Source organism: Loxodonta africana, chromosome 2, assembly GCF_030014295.1.
Source record: "Loxodonta africana isolate mLoxAfr1 chromosome 2, mLoxAfr1.hap2, whole genome shotgun sequence".
Taxonomy (NCBI): domain Eukaryota; kingdom Metazoa; phylum Chordata; class Mammalia; order Proboscidea; family Elephantidae; genus Loxodonta; species Loxodonta africana.
This window is the reverse complement of record NC_087343.1, coordinates 106,354,065-106,375,197: the sequence shown is the minus strand read 5'-3', so window position 1 is coordinate 106,375,197 and position 21,133 is coordinate 106,354,065.

Genomic DNA, 21,133 nt, shown 5'->3' with positions numbered 1-21,133 from the left:
TAGATACAGTAGTGTCCTCTAGTTTTAGTGAGTATATATGGTTAAATATTTCTAGGTGATTAGGAAAAACTGCGTTTCTGATTTTTTGGACCTCCAAACCTGGGCTACAGAACCTGAGGCATGATGGCCAGACCACAGTAAGGCCTTCAACTGAGGATCCATTTTATCAAATAGCCAACCCTCCAGGTAACAGACCAGTCTCAAAAAATATTGTTTCTTGTTAAATTTTTTTGAGACTAAGAATGGAACTCAAGCAGAAAGAAAAAAGTGGTTGTATTTTGATGGGACGAAATGGAAATTCAGAAAGTTTTGTATATCTGAATTATAATTTCATTAATTTAAGTAACCAATATTTATTGAGCACTTAGTACAATACCTGGCAAATAAGAGGTGTTCAATAAATTCTCGTTACCTATAATTTCAACTTTCACAAAATTATTTAACTTGAATTTAATAAAGCCTTTAGATTTGATTCCTAGATTGCTAAGATTACTGGGGATGAAGGAACAAGTGAAACACCATCACAAGAAAGGGTCAGACAACATGAGACATTCTAAATGACAACTGAAAGGACTTCAGCAAGTCAGAGTGTCATCAAAAGACATACTGTTGGAGATTGAAAGAGACTGAAGGAATTTAACAAGACATGTCAGGGTTCAGATAGATCACCTGCAAAGGGACAACTGGAGAAATTTAAATATGGACTGAGTATTACATAATATTAATGAATTATTAATTTTGTTTTTGTTTGTGTGATAATGTCATTTTGGCTATGTGAGATGTTTTTGTCTCTTAAAGAAACATACTGATGTATTAGGATGGAAAGTTATATTTATTTTACTTAAAATACGTCACCATAGGCAAGTGACATGCAATTAACTTTCATCTATAAACTACGGGCAGACTACATATGCCAAAGGTTGTTAAATAGCATTTGGAAGACTATTTAAAAACCCTTCAGACGTAGCTGCTCTTACTTGCAACTGTCTCTATCTCTTATTAGTTGACATGAATATTAGAAATTATTTTTGCATTGGTGAAATAACTAACTAGGAATATTTTCCAGACACACTGGTCCTTGCAGGAAGAGAGTATAACTATCCATCAGGCGCAGCACCTATATGAACGTTTTTCAAACTTTTTTGATCATGATCTACAATATAACATATATTTACAATCCAGTTTATTAAAAGGCATGCACAACACTCAGCTAAAAATTTTCATAGAACAATACTTATGCCTATATGATATACCCTGATGATTTCTATTCTATTTTTTAATGTTGGTTATGACTAATTAAATTTATTTCAGAACTCACTAATAAGTGGTGATCCACAATTAAAAAAAAAAAGAAAGAACATATACATACCCTTCAGGATGGCACCCTAAGTTTAAGGTTTCAATCAGTCCTGCACAGAGACCTTACAGAAGATCCTGCCGTCTGACTCAGAATAAAACATTAGCTGAATTCTGCTGCTAGCATGTTATTACACTGAGTAAAAGCTTCCATACAAGATGCTTGTCAGAGGACACAAAGACGCAGAGCTGAACTTCACTGAGTCCGTTGTGGCAATTGTCCAAACACGTGGCATGACTGTTTTGGTGTCTGCATGCTAATAAAAGTTTGCCGAGTTTCAAAATGCAGTCTGAGGCTTGCTTTAATTCTTTTATCGTAATACATCATTTTGTACCTTGATTGTGGGAAGATAGTCTTCACCTACCTGTAACTATTGGAAGTCATGAACTACCTAACTACCAAAGGAACATGCCCGTGAACGAAAAATGTAGCTTATGTCATTCTGATATAGCATCTAATGGACTTCAATAAGTAACTTCAGGCAACCATACATGTAAATACTGTACTGAGTGCAAAAACAAAGGTTGAACAGACGGAACTGTCCTCAAAGAACTTATATTATGTAAAGACAAAAATCAAGACCTTAAAAATTGAGTTTTGTCTAATTTAAATTAAGGGAACTTTCAGAAAATGGTTAATTATTCTTTTATTTAATATTATAGACAGAGTAGCATGTGGATATCTATTTTCAGTCTAAAATTTAGCACTCAGTTTAACTTCAAATAGTTCAATTCCAAATTCCTTACCTTATTTTTACTTACAAGTGCATCACACTTTCTAAAACAAATTCTTACTATCTTTTTAACATCAAAAGTATATTTATGTTTGTTCTTTGAAGATAATCACAAAACATATTAAACCTATAATTCTCACCAAAGTTAAATAACAAGGGATGTTTTACAGGGCCAGGAGTTACATCTTATTAACTGATCATAAATCATTGCTTGCTATTTGTATGCTAATTCTGAAAAAGGCTAAGAAAAAAATCTCAGATCCTTTGTTCAAAAAGTATGCCTGGTACTGAATCTTGTCAAAATAACTTCCAGCTTTGTGGAAGCATAAAAGGAAGAAACCGTTTCGTATTAGATCATTCAGGACTTAACTTGTCACACTTGCAGAGTAAGCAAGATATTTAAAAAAAATCAAAGGTCAGATGTCATACTTTCCTGGTCAAGCAATGACTTGTTTTAAGATTCCCTTGTTACAATTTGTTAGAGCATTGTGGCTTTCAATTTTCTACTATTAACCCATTATTCATGAAATGGTTTAGATAAGTAAACAACATTTATTTTAATTTAGAGTGAATTCCATGGTATTTAAATATAGACTTACCCCATTTTACGTAATAGGCCTGCTCCTGAAAAATTGTCCAAACATCAAATATTTGTGAAGTATATATCGTAACTTCACCAGGAGTCTTTATGTAAAAGAATAATATCTAAACTACACACACACATGCTTATATAATACAAAAAAAAAAAAATCATTTACCCTTAATGTTATATGCTTTTAGATATTAACTTTATTCTTTAATATATTTCAGTGCTTCTGAAATTTCTAAATAAGGTGATACACAACTTTTGAAGTTCATTATTCCAGCTAAACAAGTGAGAATTTAAATTAGGGATATTTCATTTTTTTAATTAATTAATTTGTTTATTGTGCTTTAAGTGAAAGTTTACAAATCAAGTCAGTCTCTCATACAAAAAGCTATACACACCTTGCTATGTACTCCTAGCTGCTCTCCCCCTAATGAGACAGCACATTCCTCCTCTCCTCCCTGTATTCCCCGTGTCTATTCAATCAGCTCCTGTTCCCCTCTTCCTTCTCATCTTGCTTCCAGACAGGAGTTGCCCACGTAGTCTCATGTGTCTACTTGAGCCAAGAAGTTCATTCCTCGTCAGTGTCATTATCTATCTTATAGTCCAGATCAATCCCCGTCTGAAGAGTTGGCTTTGGGAATAGTTCCAGTCCTGGGCTAACAAAGGGTCTGGGGACCATGACCTCCAGGGTCCCTCTAGTCTCAGTAAGACCATTAAGCGTGGTCTTTTTACGAGAATTTGAGATCTGCTTTCCACTCCTCTCCTGCTCCATCAGGAATTCTCTCTTGTGTTCCCTCTCAGGGTAGTCATCGGTGGTAGCTGGGCATCACCTAGTTCTTCCAGTCTCAGGCTAATGTAGTCTCTGGTTTATGTGGCCCTTTCTGTCTCTTGGGCTCATCTTTACCATATGTCTTTGGTATTCTTCATTCTTCTTTGCTCCAGGTGGGTTGAGATCAATTGATGCATCTTAGATGGCCGCTTGCTAGCTTTGAAGACCCCAGACAATTCTCACCAAAGTGGGATGCAAAATGTTTTCTTAATACATTTTGCTATGCCAATTGACCTAGACGTCCCCTGAAACCATGGTCCTTAAAACCCTGTCCCTGCTACTCTAGCCTTCGAAGTGTTCAGTTGTAGTCAGGAAACTGCTTTTGGTTTAGTCCAGTTATGTTGGCCTCTCCTATATTGTATGTTGTCTTTCCCTTTATGTAAAATAGTTCTAGTCTACTATCTAATTAGTGAATACCCCTCTTTCTCCCACCATACCCTCATAATCGTCAAAGAGTATTTTCTTCTGTGTTTAAACTTTTTCTAGAGTTCTTGTAATAGTGATCTCATACAATATTTGTCCTTTTGCAACTAATTTCACTCAGCATAATGCCTTCCAGATTGTTCCATGTTATATTTCATAGATCCATCATTGTTCTTAATCATTGCATAGTATTCCATTATGTGAATATATAAATTACGGATATGTCTTATATAAGAGTTATGAGCCAATGTACAAGTGAACAACAGTTTCATTTCTTCTGTAACATCTGCAAAATTTAACATTGTTAAGGCCAGCTGAAGACAGGTTGATATTTTTCCTCCAAGCAGTATCACCATTATTTAGGTTGCTTCCCCCAGAGAAGAGCAATGTTTTTAGATATGTCCATATAGTCGAGTTTTTCTCCAGAGCTAAGAAAGAGCAGAAGCAGCTTGCAGACCATCCAATGATTCCCTTTTTATTACAACTTTCTTTTTCACAGAGTAAATTGTAATTACTAACATTTGCAGTAGCATTTAAAGAAAAACATAAAGCACAATTTCAAGAAACAGGAGATTGGGGGATGTTTTCTAAGATAACCAGTTTTAAGGTAGATAATGCATTTCATTCAACTTGAGCCTTTTTTTTAGACCCTTTCTGCTTTAATGTACTTCCTGAAGATCCCTTCCTTTTGGCATCTGATGGTGTTAATTGCGCTGTTGCCTAAATTGCCCTTAGCAAGAAAATCCTGTGTTTAACTAGTCTATAATCTTCACCAACTTCACGTCTCCACCCAGTATTTGCCTTGAGAAAAAAAATGCTTAGGACCTGGAGAGTTTTTCTCCGCTCCTTACTGAGTTTTGTCCACTCAAAAACTGCACAGATCGTGTACTAGATGATAAGTTCCCAAGCATACCTGTCCTTTTTTCTAATTAGTAAAAGAATTATCCTTGACAATCTCTTCCTGAGCATTCCTTATCGGTTTAGTATTTTATTCTTACTAAATAATTTTTTGGTTTCTCTTAAAAAAATAGGTCTTAAAGAGCCCAAACATTTCTTTTTCTTGTGTCATGCCTGTGTTCATAATATCTTCAAAATAGATTGAGAAAGAGAGTGCTTATTTGCTTTTTTATCATATTTTTACTCTAAAATACACATACTTCTGATGGGAAATCAAAGCCAAACCCATTGTTGTCAAGTCAGTTCTGACTTATAGCCACCCAGTGGCACAGAGTAGAACTGCCCCACACAGTTTACAAGGAGCAGCTGATGGACTAGAACTGCCAACCTTTTGGTTAGCAGCCATACCTCTTAACCACATTGAGTCAAAGGCAATGGGGTCTCATGGAAAGCTAATAAAAATCATTCATTATTGCATGATTCAAAGATAACCACTAATAAAATTTGCATTGTATGTATCTTTCCTTTTTTTTTTTTTGCTTAATTTTTTTTTAAGTCATATTATACATATATTCTCTTAGTCTGTTTTCCTCCAGCAATGTATTGTTAATATCTGCCCATATAAAAAGAATGTTCTACAATGATTTTAATGGAATCATAGTAATAAGGGTGTTTTTAAGGGACTGTACAGTATTCATCATATGCCTGTCTTCAGAGGTAAACAACAAAATCCCTAGCAACAAAAAGTATATTGAGATTTTTTGCATTTTTATATATCAAAGCAATTTTTTTTTTTCCAAATACCTACTATCGGCATCTTATATATCGGAAAAACAAAGATAAGCAAAGAGTCTTTAGACCAATTAAAAGATAGATAAGAGAGTCAAAGATTGCTTTTCTGTGAGCTGGGTAGTACTACGACAGCGATAGGCCTAAGGTGCTCCAGAAGCAGACAGGAGAGCATCTAAGTCAGACTGAGGGTCACCAGTTAAGTGACACTAAAATTGTGAAGGACCAGGGGGAAAGACATTGCAGAATGAAGAAACAGCATAAGCAAAATACTGCTTAGAAACATTAAGAAAGCATTTCACGAACTGGCTCAGATATAAGAACCAGTTAACGACATTTATTTAACATACAGATTCCCAAGCCCCTGCCCTGGAGGTTCCAATTCAATACATTTAGGGCCAGGCCAAGAGCTGCATGCTTAACAATGACCAAGAGAAGTTTAGGTATAGACAAGGCTATAAAACATTTCTAGTCCTGCCAGCTGGATAGCCTAGTTGTTTTACAGTATGAAAGGAAGGAAGTGGTCATCAGTAAGGCTTGGAAAGTAGCCAAATAAACACAGAATGCGTGGGTTAAGTTTTGAAGCTTAGTCTGAAAGATAAAGGACTGAATCTGATCTCGCAGATGAGATTAGCATTTTAAAAAGATCACTCCGTGAAAAATGAAGTGCAACATGGGAAGAAAGCTGGTCTTGAGGAAGCTAATGTAGTAGTGTAGGTGAGAAATTAAGAAGACCTTAATCAAAAGAGTGGTAATGAGTGTAGATAGAGGAGAAGAAGAGATATTTAGAAGTAGATGCCACAGATGACTAGCTGTTAGATATAAGTGAGTGTGACCTAGGAAAGCTCCCATGGAAATGAACGGCTGGATAAGAGATGTGTCGTTCATCAAAATACAGCAGTCAAGTAGAAGAGCAGGTCTGGGAGAAAGGAGAAAGTTCACTTTTAGATACACTGAATTTTATTGGATATTTCAGTGTAGAATTCAGTCTAAAACTCAAGAGAAAGATTTGACAGGAGGTATAGTTTGTGATATAACAATGGTGGAAGTTAAGGCCCTGCATCTGAATAGAGAAGAGCTATTAAGCCATGGGAAAGCCAACACTTGATGTTCAAGCAGAAAAAAAGGAACCTATAATGGAGGCTTAGAAGGAGTGTAAAAAAAATTTTTAAAAAGGAAAGAATAGTGTCGTAGAAATCAAAGGAGGAGAAGGACTTAAGAAGGAGAAAATTGTTCATCAGTCATATCATATGGAAGTCAAATAGTGAACGTATCAAAAAACTTTTCAACAAAATTCTGGGATCAAAATCTAGCCATAGTAAGTTGGCAAGGAAATAAGGAGATGAAGGGAGGAGAAGTATAAGCAATAAGTGAATACTATTATTTTAAGGAGCTTGACTACAAAAAAAGCAGGGTAGTAGAGGGACATGGGAAGGTCAAGAGAGATGAACTCAAAAACCAAACCTACTGCTGTCGAGTCTATTCTGACTCATAGCAGCCCTATAGGACAGAGAATAACTGCCCCATAGGGCTTTCAAGGAGTGGTTGGTGGATTGGAACTGAGAAGTTTTGATTAGCAGTTGAACACTTAAATACTGGGCTACCAGGACTCCCAAGAGAGATGAAGGTAGCTATTTATTCTTGTCTCCCCCGAATCCATTCCTTTTGATGATAATTCTAACCTTCCTTTGGGGACCATCCGTTTTTCTGTTTCCAGTGGGCCAGGCCAATCAAATGATTCCCTCCTAGGAGCTAATCTTGAGTGGCAAAACACATGGAGGGAAGGTATTGAATGTGAGTTTGTACATGAAGATGATCACAAAGAGAAGGTCCACAGTTTCATTTTTTAATGGCTCTGAGTCTTCTGCCTCAGGAGGTTTAGGTGTTTAGCGTTTTCTTGTATGCTATGAGTTTTAGCAGTATCTTTCCAATAAATTCTTTTTTTTTTCAATAAGCTATTCTGAGTTAGTTTCTTTCATTTTAGTTAAAGATTCTAATCTGATAAGGTAGTCTTGTTCTATAATTTTCATTTTTGATGAAATAAACCATTGTTCTGCTTTTTTTCTAAGGTAAAAGAGGGGGAGATGACTGATATAATAATGTTGCTGAGTAGACAGGAGGGGATGAAATCCAAGCATCAGGTTGAGGAATGGGCCTTAAGTTGGATACTTCTTCCATCAGGAAGGATGGCTACAGATGCCAATAAGCTTATAAGAGGAAAAGGAACAGGCAGTTCCCTCATGCACTGGGCAGAATCCTCATCTGCTGAGAGTAAGAAGAGTTGGTAGTAGGAAGGGGATGTGAAAGAAAAGAGAAGAGTCTGGAATAGCTACTGTGGGTTGATCAGACACATACTGACCATAATAGAAAACCCAGTTTAAGTCAGAAAGCAGTGATGTGTAGTGACATGTATTTGCACATCTGTGTGATTTTTCTGTAGAAACTCTCAGCTGCTCATTTCGAGCCAGAGAAAAAGGATGGCTAGATTGACAGATGAAAGTAATACTTTAAGCATGATTTAAGTAGGGGACACCAGTGTCTAGTACTGGACAGTGGGAAATGTGAAGACAGAAGAGGCTGATTGATTAGGAGAAAATGGAAGACTCAAAACACAAGGGGTCATGAGGTCAAAGAGCAAGCATAGTTCAAGTAAGGTCAAGAAAATTACCAAAAACAAATAGTGGAGAGAAGCAGATGACTTGCCTAAACATGATGCTTGAATCTGGATCTCCCTAAAACTGACAGAGAATTCACTCCCATCCATCTTCAGAATGCTCTGTCACATAATTCTTTCTGTTTTTCTTTTACCCACAGGCTGGATGACCACTTGGTGGGGCTCTTGTAGAGAGAACATCAGGTTGTTGGTTGAATATTAAGATCCCCTGCAAAACTGAGATTCTATGAAATCATGCAGTTTAGTTTAGTCTAGTCCATTAAGTGGTGGACTTATGATGAACACTTTTTTTTTTTCATTTTTGTGAGCTATCCATCTCCTATTGCTTTCAATAGAACAATAACATAGCTTCTGGTACTCTGAGCAACCAAGATTTTGGAAGTTTCTTTGACCTTAACATTTGCTAATACTACCAGCTGAAATACTACCAGCTGAAATCCTGGTGGCATAGTGGTTTAAGAGCCCAGGCTGCTAGCCAAAAGGTTGGCAGTTTGAATCCACCAGCCACTCCGCGGAAACCCTATGGGGCAGTTCTACTCTGTCCTATAGGGTCACTATGAGTCGGAATCAACGCTACAGCAATGGGTTTGGTGTTTTTTTGTTTATACTTTTTTTTTTTTTTACTAGCCAGTGGTTAACAGCTCAGCTGCTAACCAAAAGGCTGGCAGTTCGAATCCACCAGCCACTCCTTGAAAACTCTAGAGGGCAGTTCTACTCTGTCCTATAGGGTCACTATAAGTCAGCATTGACTCGATATCAATAGGTTTGGTTTTTTTGTTTGTTTTTTCAGTATACTACCAGCATAGACCTAATTCTTTTCTACTCATCCTTCACTCCCTTCCTGCTCTTCCTTCACTAATAGTAGAGAGGATTTTTCATTCTGTTTAAGAGGGAATTTTTTAAAGTGATGTAATTAAGGCACTGCTCCTTTAGGCTTAATCTATTAATAATACCTTCAATCTCTTTTACCTCACAGGTTTAAAATTTTTTCTGACTGTTGCTTGGTGCCACCCCTTTTACTACAGACTTAGAAACAATGATCTCTTTCATAAATTGCCACATACTTTTTTATTCTGTAGCAGCCATGTATTAAAACTGTAAGGCTAATAATTACCAGTATGAAGAGGGACATTATCTGCTGTGATTTCTTATTCAGTTTTACTTTGAAAGTGTCTTAACTGGTTAATATACTTGAATACTATCGACTGTCCCATTGCCATAGACTACTTATTCTCCTATCCTTGGTGTAGTCTGCAAAAGTGTGCTTTTATCTCTGCAAGGAGAGAGTGTGGCTGAATTGCTGCAGGTCCATCACTATGACTGGCAAATCATATGGTTTTATTACAAGGTGTTCATAGTTTCATCTTGGTTTCTGACCTACAGCATGCACTTTCTTCTAATGAAGTGTGAGAAAGGGAAGAAAATATAGTTATAATAATAACATTGCAGGAAAATATTTGTGATACTCCTCACAATTGGCACATAGTGGTTGAAAATTATTAGACTGGAAAACCACTTGTTTGATAAGCTGCAAAGACTTCCTAAAATGGGCAGAAGGTTGGGTGAAAGCTTCTCTGTGGTTCCTTCCAGCTCTGAGAATTTCTATTCGAAATATCAACTTAATTAAATTATAGTGCCTGTCAACAATCTAAGGAAAAATGTTTAATCGAAGTGTACAATTCAGCCTTATTATCTTAAAGCGGATGCGGCAGAATATAACATTATCAGTGCAAAAAGAAAGTAAGCCACATACCTGCATGATAACAGGAACAGAGAAAAAGGAACTGATTACATAACATGTGAAGATATTCTTCAGTTACCTGAAGATGCATTAAAATCATATTATCTCGGATTTCAATTCTATGATAAAGATAACCATTATGCCCCTTCATTAAAATAAGAGAGAAATGGTTATGGAGGTTTTAAAATTTGACCTATGTCATAGAGTTGAACTAGGAGTAATTCCAGTCTTCTTGATGTCCAGGACAGGGAATGTTCCAATTCTCAAAACTTGCCATTCCATTCAAGGGTTGGACTTGATTTCGTCAGCACCGAGAACTGAGTGCGTCCTTTGGACTCCCGGTCCCTGCACTGAGAATCTACCAGGCCTGAGGAAGATTAACAACAAGGACTTTCCCCCAGAACCGACAGAGAAGGAAAGCATTCCCCAGGAGCTGGCTCCCTGAATTTGGACTTCTAACCTCCTAAACTGTGAGAGGAGTCCTGGTGGCACAGCAGTTAAGTGCTATAGCTGCTAACCAAAAGGTCGGCAGTTCCAATCCACCAGCCACTCCTTGGAAACCCTATAGGGCAGTTCTACTCTGTCCAATAGGGTCACTGTGAGTTGGAATCAACTTGACTGCAACAGACAACAGGTTAGCTGGTTGAGAGAATAAATTTCTGTTTGTTAAAGCCATTCACTTGCTGTAGTTCTGTTATAGTAGCACTAGAAAACTAAGACATGCACTGAGACAGAAACATTATCACTCATGTAACCAAAAGGTTGGCACTCCAAACCTACCCAGTGGCTCCATGGGAGAAAGATACGATGATCTGCTTCCATAAAGAATGTCGGCAGAAAACCCTACGGGGCAGTTCTGCTCTGTCACATGCAGTCACTGTGAACCTTAATTGACTTGATGGCACCTAACAACAACAATATTCTGCAAAAATGCATAACCTGGATCTAATCATGAGGAAACACCAGGAAATCTAAATTAATGTACATTCTAACCTGGGGTTAGAAAACCAAAAGGGAAGAACACATTTCATTTCTCAAGCTAAAAGAACTGAAGAAAAAATTCAAACCTCAAGACATAATACTAAAGATTCTGTGGGGAAAATATTGGACGACACAGGAAGCATCAAAATAAGATGGAAAGAATACACAGAGTCACTGTACCAAAAAGAATTGGTTGACATTTAACCATTTCAGGGGGTAGCATATGATCAAGAACTGAAGTACTGAAGGAAGAAATCCAACCTGCACTGAAGGCACTGGTGAAAAACAAGACTCCAAGAATTGATGGAAAAACAATTGAGATGTTTCAACAAATGGATGCAGTGCTAGAGATGCTCACTCATCTATGCCAAGAAATTTGGAAGACAGCTACCTGGCCAACTGACCAGAAGAGATTGATATTTGTGCCCATTCCAAAGAAAGATGATCCAACAGATTACGGGAATTATTGAACAATTTGTCGTTAATATCACATGCAAGCAAAATTTTGCAAAAGATAATTCAGAAACGGTTGCAGCAGTACATCAACAGGAAACTATCAGAAAGTCAGGCCGAATTCAGAAGAGGACTTGGAATCAGGGGTATTACTGCTGATGTCAGATGGATCCTGGCTGAAAGCAGAGAATACCAGAAAGATGTTTACCTGTGTTTTATTGACTATGAAAAGGCATTTGATAGTGTGGATCATAACGAATTATGGATAACATGGCAAAGAATGGGAATTCCAGAATACTTAATGGTGTTCATGTGGAACCTGTGTATATACCAAGAGGCAGTCGTTCAAACAGAACAAAGGGATGTTTCGTGGTTTAAAGTAAAGAAAGGTGTGCATGAGGGTTGTATCCTTTTATTATACTTATTCAATTTGTATGATGAGCAAATAACCCAAGAAGCTGGACTATGTGAAGAAGAATGCTGCATCAGGATTGGAGAAAGACTCATTAACAACCTGCAATATGCAGATGACACAACCTTAGTTGCTGAAAGTGAAGAGGACTTGAAGTACTTACTGATGAAGATCAAAGCCTTCAGTATGAATTACACCTCAACATAAAGGAAACAAAAATCCTTACACTGGACCAATAAGCAACAACATGATAAGCAGAGAAATATTGAAATTTTCAATGATTTTATTCTACTTGGATTCACAGTCAACACCCTTGGAAATGGTAGTCAGGAAATCAAATGATTTGCATTGCGCAAACCTGCTGCAAAAGACCTCTTTTAAAGTGTTAAAAGCAAAGATGTCACTTTGAGGACTAAGGTACGCCTGAGATCCAAGCCACAGTATTTTCAATTGCCTCATATACATGTGAAAACTGGACAATGAATAAGGGAGACTGAAGAAGAATTGATGCCTTTGAATTATGGTGTTAGGGAACAATATTAAATATATCATGGACTGCCAGGAGAACAAACAAATCTGTCTTGGAAGATGTACAGCCAAAATGCTCACTAGAAGCGAGGATGGTGAGACTTTGTCTCATGTATTTTGGACATGTTTTCAAGAGGGACCAGTTCCTGGAGAAGGATATCATACTTGGTAAAGCAGAGAATCAGTGAAAAAGAGGAAGACCCTCAACAAGATGAATTGACACAGTGGCTGCAACAACCGGCTCAAGCATAACGATTGTGAGGATGGCGAAGGACCGGGCAGTGTTTTGTTCTTCTGTATACAGGGTCACCATGAGTTGGAACCGACTCAAGGGCACCTAACAACAACGTCTACAAAACAAATGCCCTGAACTCTTAAAAAATATACCAATGTCATGAAATAAAGAGAATGACTGAGGGACACTTCCAGATCAAAGGAGACAAAAGAGAAATAAAAATTAAAAGCAATGTGTGATTCTTTTGGTTCCTGAAACAGAAAAGAAAAAGAAAGCCATAAAAGGCATGATAACAAAATTTTGCAAAATTTTAATAGGCTTTCTTGATTAATATATTGTATCAATGTTAAATTTCCTGATTTTGATAATTTTACTATGGTTTTTTTTTATATAAGTGAAGATCCTTATTTGTAGAAAATGCACACTGAAGTATTTAGGAACCAACCCTATAGTACTATGTCTGCAACTTACTCTCAAACGGTTTAGAAAACTATATATATATACAGAAAGAGAGAGAGAAAGATAAATCAAAGTTAAATGTGACAAAATGGTAACAATGGGTGAACCTGGGGGAAGTATACAGGAGTTCCTTGGGCTATTCTTGCAACTTTCCTGTAAGTTTGAAACTATTTCAAAACAAAAAGTTTAAAAAACTAAGCTCTGGCTTAGACGGAATTACACTGAGGGTTCAAAAGACTTACATTCTAGTCTAAATCACTGATTCTTATTAAGTTTCAGTTTTCTTACCTGGAACAAAATGTATAGGATTGTTGTAAGGACTCGCTAAACTAATATGCAAAAGAGGTTTGAAGATTTAAAATAATATACAATTTGCACAGCCTTGTTAGAAATAAGAGTCTGACATATGAAAAAAAAAAATACATGGGGTGCTGGATCATGTATAATCTGAGCAGCGGCAGACATATCCAGAGAGGCAGGGGAATGAGTGGAGTAAACTGAAAGAAGGGAGCATTTTAGGCCTTTTTCAGCTACCAACTCCCATATCCCATACTGATTCCCTTCAACAAGCTTTTATTATCTACTGTATGCTAGGCTATGCATTAGGTATTAGCATTGCAAGGACATATATGTTTCGTACCCTCAAGGAAATCAGAGCCTATCGGGGATACGACTACAAAAATAAAAATCTACAATAGGTTCAGTTAAGAAATGTCTACAGAAAGACAAAGAAACCAGTAAATCTGCAAGATATAAGAGAAAATTTCTGACAGGAAGTAATACTTGAACTGAGCCTCAATGAACGATGAGGTCACTTCAAAATAAAAAAAGAGCATTTCAGCAAAGAGAACGATGGTTAAGGAAGGTATGAAAGTACCTCATGTGTTTAGTTTCTTGCCAGTTCTCGGCTTCCTGTGTGAGGGCCTCCCCATATTATCTTTCCTAACCTAACACCCATGATGACATGAGACTTCCTCCCTTTTTATTTCTTCTCTGTCACCAACCTTGAAATTTTAACATATACTCGTATACTGGATGGCCCACCACAGTAGTGAAGAATGAATGGAACCTCCTGATAAAAGTTCTTTTTTTTTTTAAATGTTGATTCCTTTTCTTAACTCTCATTTTGGATTCCAAGAAGGTTATGGAGTTTTTAAAAATGGAGAGGCAGCAAACATCTGTATCCCATGCAGTTCTCTTCCTTGAGTTGGGATTTTTTTTTTCATAGAACATTTTGATTAATGGTGCAAATTAGTCTAATTACTGAGTCAAGCTAAAGCTCTCAGTCATTAGGTCAATGAATACACATGCTGTGGAAAGAAAAAGAAGCAAGACTCCTCACAAAGCCACTAGAAACTATTTTCGTTACTCATAAGATGATTTGTTTAGTCTCGAAAACAGCAAGATATGCCTCGATTTAGGACAAAAGTGAAAGACACCTCTGTGGTTAATAATTTCACTTGCAACGAGGGAGTTTGAAGCCCATAACGGACACACTCCACTGCCTATACAGATAGGTAGAAGTGGAGTTTCGATTTCAATTTTGCTCTCTCTTTCTCTGAAATGATTCTAGCTTCTGCTTTTGAACAAACAGTGACAGTTTCTGATCCCCGTTTCACCGCCAGAGAAGACCAAATTGAGAACTTGTTTTTGAGACAGGAAATGCTGGTGAAACTCCTAGTTCTGTCAGTACTTTCTAAGCAAATTTAGGAACACTACTTCCATTCTCACTTGGAGGTCCTCATCAATACAAGACGCTCATTGGAATCTGGAAGCTAGTACAATCCAGACCCTGGGCATCAATAGTCCAATCCTCTGATTTTACACACGGGAAAAACTAAAATATAGTATTACTGACATTTTGTATACTAGGTAATCTCTGAAAAGTGCTCTAATCACCTTGGAAGAATGATAAACTTGAAAGGCAATGCTAGAGCTAACCTACTCCAACTCTCTGCAATATATATGGACGAAGAATTACGTGCAGGACACAGGGAATGAAGATGGGCATTCTGGGCCTTTTGTTTTGGAAGATCATCAAAATGCAAACCGTTAGAGCAATTTTAGCACTACGGCCTTTGGCTGTCAGTTTATTATTAAAATAAGTCATATTTTATGCATACAAAAAATTTGCCTTCTCTTTTGCTCTCTTCACAAATGCAATTTGTCTGAGTAAGATCTCCCTGGACTCAGTTAAATTGGGCCACCTCTGGCTTTTTTAGGTTAGTCTATCACTCTCAGGGCTGCCTTTGATGCGGCGTATTTTAAATGTACTTTACCTATAATGGTAATGACAGCAGCTGGCAGCAGGGAGGCAGCAAGGGAGATTTCTCAAAACCAAGGTTTCACAAATTCCCCAGAGGGAGGTCTGCTAACACACAGCCACTTGTGGCCTATATTGCTTTTTCTCCCTTAGGATGCGAGGCTTTAATTAACGCTATTTAACGTAAACAGTCCCACAGTGCCACAACTTTATATGCCTTTCCCAGGTAAAACAAATCGACACCCAACAAAGGGGGCCCCTCAGAACTACCACTTACCTGTTCCTTGTCAAATAAATATGTAACTGAATAAGTCTTCCTTTCTTGTAATAAAGTGAACTACAGGGGAATAACTCCCATGACAATGAATACAGAGAGAGAAAGCTGCTTTCTTACTTCTGTAAGATCTCGGCAATTGACTACAATTTAATATTTTGTCCATTGCCTGTTTTCCCTCAATATTTTGTGGCATTTCTAATAAATAACCTAAAATTTTTCAGACTAAAAGGGTCTAAGGTATTTTTTCCAGCACTGAAAAATGTTTGCAATTGTACAATTTAACTAATTTTAGTTATAAGATTAATCGAATTTCGAAAGTCCACTTACTATGACAACTTTAGGTATGAGTGTAGAAAGCTGGAGTCCAGATTGTTTACACCTCATGTGGGAGAACAGTTAAGACTCTATAAAAGCTCAACTCTGTATATTGCACTCCAATGTCTGAGCTTGCACCCAGAATTTCAACTTAAAGAATAATTAAGTTGTGTTGGCAGTGGCAGAATTTTTAACAAGGCATTTAATATTGATGAGAAGCTTCTAATATAATGATTCAATGCAAAATAGCTCCAGATGAATAATTTTTGCAGAGCAGAGTTTTCCAGAAATAAAGTTGTTCTTAAATGAGAATGATGTCATAATTAGGCCACATATCAAGGACAATTACCCAACATATGGTCTGCAAAATTAAGCTCATTATAGGTTTTATGTGATGAGTCACCACAAGTGTAGTAACTGGACAATGTCATCAGTACAAATTTTGAACAGGCATTCCAATTCATAGAAATTTTTGGCACTTTTTAATACATAAAACATTGCAGGATTTTCCCACATCCCACACTTGTTTTTGGTTTGTATGAACCCAGCTCAGAGCTTCTCCAGAATTCTCCTAGGGACAATAGAGCTTCGCTCCACTGTCCTGTGCTATACTTTCTATTTTTTTCTGTTCATCTGACACCATTTGTTTTCTCTCTTCCACATACTCTTCAAATCTTACCTGTTTAAGAGTGATATTAAGGTTTAACCACTAAAACAAACAACAGCCAAAAAAAAAACAAAGCTTTCTTGTCATTTCAGTGGGAGCTTGACCAGGAAGTGAATGAGTTGCCTGAATTCAGTTCAACTTCTTGAACATGTTCAGTGTCTTTCTTTCACCTATTAAAAAAAAAAAAAAATTCCTCAGCGCAATATTTAAGGTTCTGTATTTTTTTTTATACTCTGCCCTAGCAGCTCTTTGCAAACTTTTATTATTTCCAAATCATTTTTTCATAAAACTGCTAAGCAAATTTTAAACTTCTATTAATACTATGTCAATGGATGGTGCAAACGGTTAATGAACTCCACTGATAACCCAAAGGTTGGAGGTTTGAATCCACCCAGAGGCCCCTTGGAAGAAAAGCCAGCGATCTACTTCCCAAAAATCAGCCACTGAAAATCTATGGAACACAATTCTACTGTGACAGAAGCAGGGTCACCATGAGTCGGAATCAACTCCACAGCAACTGTTTTTTTTTTTTTTATTGATATTATTCCTTCTGCCTCTGCTGCTCTCCTTCCTTCTTTCCTCTTAGCCTAATCATATCCTAGTTCTTCAGCTGTCACTGTACCTTGTAAAAATAATCATTCCTTGGAATTTGAACTCTTATAGCATCCCCTGTATACTAATAATTCATTACATTCTAGGGGCATTTAACTTGTACGCATATGTTCTCTTCCTTGATCTAGGTTCTGAAAAGAAACTATGTCTTAACTTTTTATATTCCTTAGGTTAGAAATGAATTATGTTAAATAAATATTTTTTGTGGCAATGATGATATAGCATCAACTATATCATTTATCCATTAAGTATAAATAACTGTACTTGTCTTGACATCAAAGCCCAAGGAAATCAATTTGCGACCAGATTGCTAGCCTGTCTCCCAGGGGAGTGCTGCCATTTCAGAGACACAGCAATGGTCTACTCTATCGGCCAGTGGTAATAGCCAGGTCAGCTTTGATGAGGATAAGTACATATTGTTGAGCCCATGCACAATCTCCATCCCTGCTGTCATGATCACATTTTCCAAAAGCTCTTGAGTAAGCACTGGGGTGGCTGGAAATAGAAGCTGGATAGTAGCCACATAACGGGTCATCTTGTCTACCTGGTGATTGCAAGATTCTGCAGTAAATGACCTTTGGTGGGAATTCACAGGACAAATCCTCACATTCTGTTCTCATTCTAAGAGATATATCTACATATCTCTTCCCCAAATTTCCTTGTCTCTCTTCCTCTAATTCTGAATCCTCTAAGTCCTTGAATATACAGCAACAACCACAAGCCATTGCACATGTGATCCATCTTTCCTCTAGCCATTTTCCCTAGGCAGAGTGGGCACGCAGATATACTGCTTGAAGTTCTGCTCAGTAGGAATATTTCATTTCCTTTCTATCATTCCAGGCCACCCCTGAGTTGGGTCGTAATTATACAGCAATTCCCTTCTATCTGTGCCAGCATATCATTCAGAATCATTTGTAAACTGGGTCTGACTTTCTTCTTCCTCAGTCATCTGGTCAGAGGGAACTCCCCATGAGATCATAGAAATGGGTTGAAGGAAACGTAGCAATGCAATAGGAGTAGATGCCATGAATCTGAACTCCACTCCTGCAAATTATATATGCAAAACCTGCTTGAATTCAATTTTATACCATTATCACTTTATGATGGAGTGTTAACTGTTCACGCTTAACTTCAGAGCTTTGTGGATCAGGTAACTCCCAGTTCATGACAGTCATCTTAAAGTGCATGGTAATTTGGTACCCCATGATCAGATATTTAATCTCTACCAGCACCAGGTAGCAAGAAAGGTACTATTTCTCAAAAAGAAAATCATTATCTGTGTGGCTTTATTTTAAAATCCGATACACTGTCATTCTCTTATGCAGGTTTGCCAAAGGCTCCATAGTGCAGCTCCAAAAGTCACCGACCTGCTGATTCATATGGCCTAACTGGCAGAATAATTTGTTTTGTACCCTGGACTAGTTTCAGAGCCTTCATTTTCTTTGAACCCCATTTAAATTCAGTATATGGGCAAAGCAGATCATTCAAATAAGGCAGGTATTTTGGCTCCAAATTCAAAGAGGCCCATCAAGAAATTAACCTTTTTTCTAATGTCAGTGGTGAAAGATGCATTAATTTAACTTTGACTTTGGAGGAAATATCTCAATACGTCCCACACCACTGCTAGGTGCCGTCAAGTCTGTTCTGACTTACAGTAACCCTGTGTACAACAGAACAAAACACTGCCAGGTCCTGCACCATCCTCACAATCATTGCTATGCTTGAACCCATTGCTGCAGCCATTGTGTCATCCATCTTGTTGAGGGTCTTCCTCTTTTTTGCTGACCCTCTACTTTACCAAGTATGATGCCCTTCTCTAGGGACTGGTCCCTCCTGATAACAAATCCAAAGTATGTGAGATGAAGTATCACTATCCTTGCTTCTAAGGAACATTCTAGCTATACTTCTTCCAAGACAGATTTGTTCACTCTTCAGGAAGTTCATGGTATATTCAATATTCTTTGCCAACACCATAATTCAGAGGCACGAGTTCTTCTTTAGTCTTCCTTATTCATTCTCCAGCCTTCACATGCATATGATGCAATTGAAAATACCATGGCTTGAGTCAGGTGCACCTTAGTCCTCAAGGTGACATCTTTGCTTTTTCACACTCTAAAGAGGTCATTTACAGCAGATTTGTCCAATGCAATATGTTGTTTGATTTCTCGACTGCTATTTCCATGGGCATTGATTGCAGATCCAAACGAAATGAAATAATGAAATCCCTGACAACTTCAATATTTTCTCTGTTTATCATGATCTTGCTTATTGGTCCAGTGTGAGGATTTCTGTTTTCTTTATGTTGAGGGGTAATTCATACTGAGTCCTGTAGTCTTTAATCTTCATAAGTAAGTGCTTCAAGTCCTCTTCGCTTTCAGCAAGCAAGGTTGTATTATCTGCATATCACAGGCTGTTAATGAGTCCTCCTCCAATCCTGATGCCAAGTTCTTCTTCATATAATCCAGCTTCTCAGATTATTTGTTCAGCATACAGATTGAATAAGTGTGGTAAAAGGATACAACCCTGATGCACACCTTTCCTAATTTTAAACTACATAGCATCCCCTTCATCTGTTCGAGCCACTGCCTCTTGGTCTATGTACAGGTTCCTCATGAGCATAATTAAATGTTCTGGAATGCCCATTCTTCATAATATTATCCATAATTTGTTATGGTCCACACAGTTGAATGCCTTTGCGTAGTCAACAAAGCACAGGTAAACATCTTTCTGGTAATCTTTGCTTTCACCTAAGATCTGTCAGGAATGATATCCCTCATTCCATGTCCTCTTCTGAATCTGGCTTGAATTTCTGACAGTTCTCTGCTGATGTACTGCTGCAATCATTTTTTAATTATCTTCAGCGTACTTTTACTTGCACGTGATATTAATGATATTGTTTAATAACTTCTGCATTCTGTTGGATCACCTTTTTTTGGAATAGGCATAAATATCAATCTCTTCCAGTGGGTTGGCCAGGTAGCTGTCTTCCAGATTTCTTGGCATAGACCATACACCACTAACACCCTAGAAACTTCCAAGTTTTCGAGGGGGGTTATCTCTTACTTTCTCACGCATGTATCTTACCAAGGCTTCCACGGTGTTTGCTGCTTCCTGATTGACAGATTTAATTAGCCTAATTTCATAGATTATATAGCCTCCTTTATGACAGAGAGCCCTAGACCTGAAAGTGACAGCAAATATGTTCTGTTGTCCTGATCATGTGAAAGCAAATTGCTTCTTGTTTGGTATAGAGAGAATAACGCATTTGCCAGAGCAATAGCTGTGTAATAGGTGTCAGACATTGAATGGTTTTGCTCCAGTAAAGATACTATACCTACAAAAGCAGCAACATTTAGGGTCACTACCTGATAGAGGTTATAAAAATCCTCTATCACTCTCTAAAACCCCACTATCATCTGTGCAGGCCAAATCAACACTCTTGAATCTCTCATGACTTCAGGGTGACATTAATATCCACAGTCTCTCTCAAGGATGCAGTATCACTTTTGATTTAAAATTTTGGCTGAGTAGAGCATTCCAGGAATTTGCAATGGTCTTTCCTATCACATTAGCCAGAGAGCCTATGTGAAGAGTTTGCTGTTTTGCAAGTATGTCCACTTCAACTATAAACTCAGGAACAAAGAGAATTAACTCAGGGCTGTGCGTGTGAACCCACTGGGCCCACTATGAGCAGGAATCTGGCCGAAGTTCCATTTATCATCTTACCTCTAGAAATCCCCACGCCTAGCTAAGTTGGGCTCCTCCAACCCATTAATCTCAGTAAATTTCTATTGCATCATCCTATATATTTTCTTAGTTACCTATCACAAGCCGTAATCATTTTATTCACTTAATATGCTTATTATGTCTCCCCCATAATATTGTAAGCTCCCTAAGGA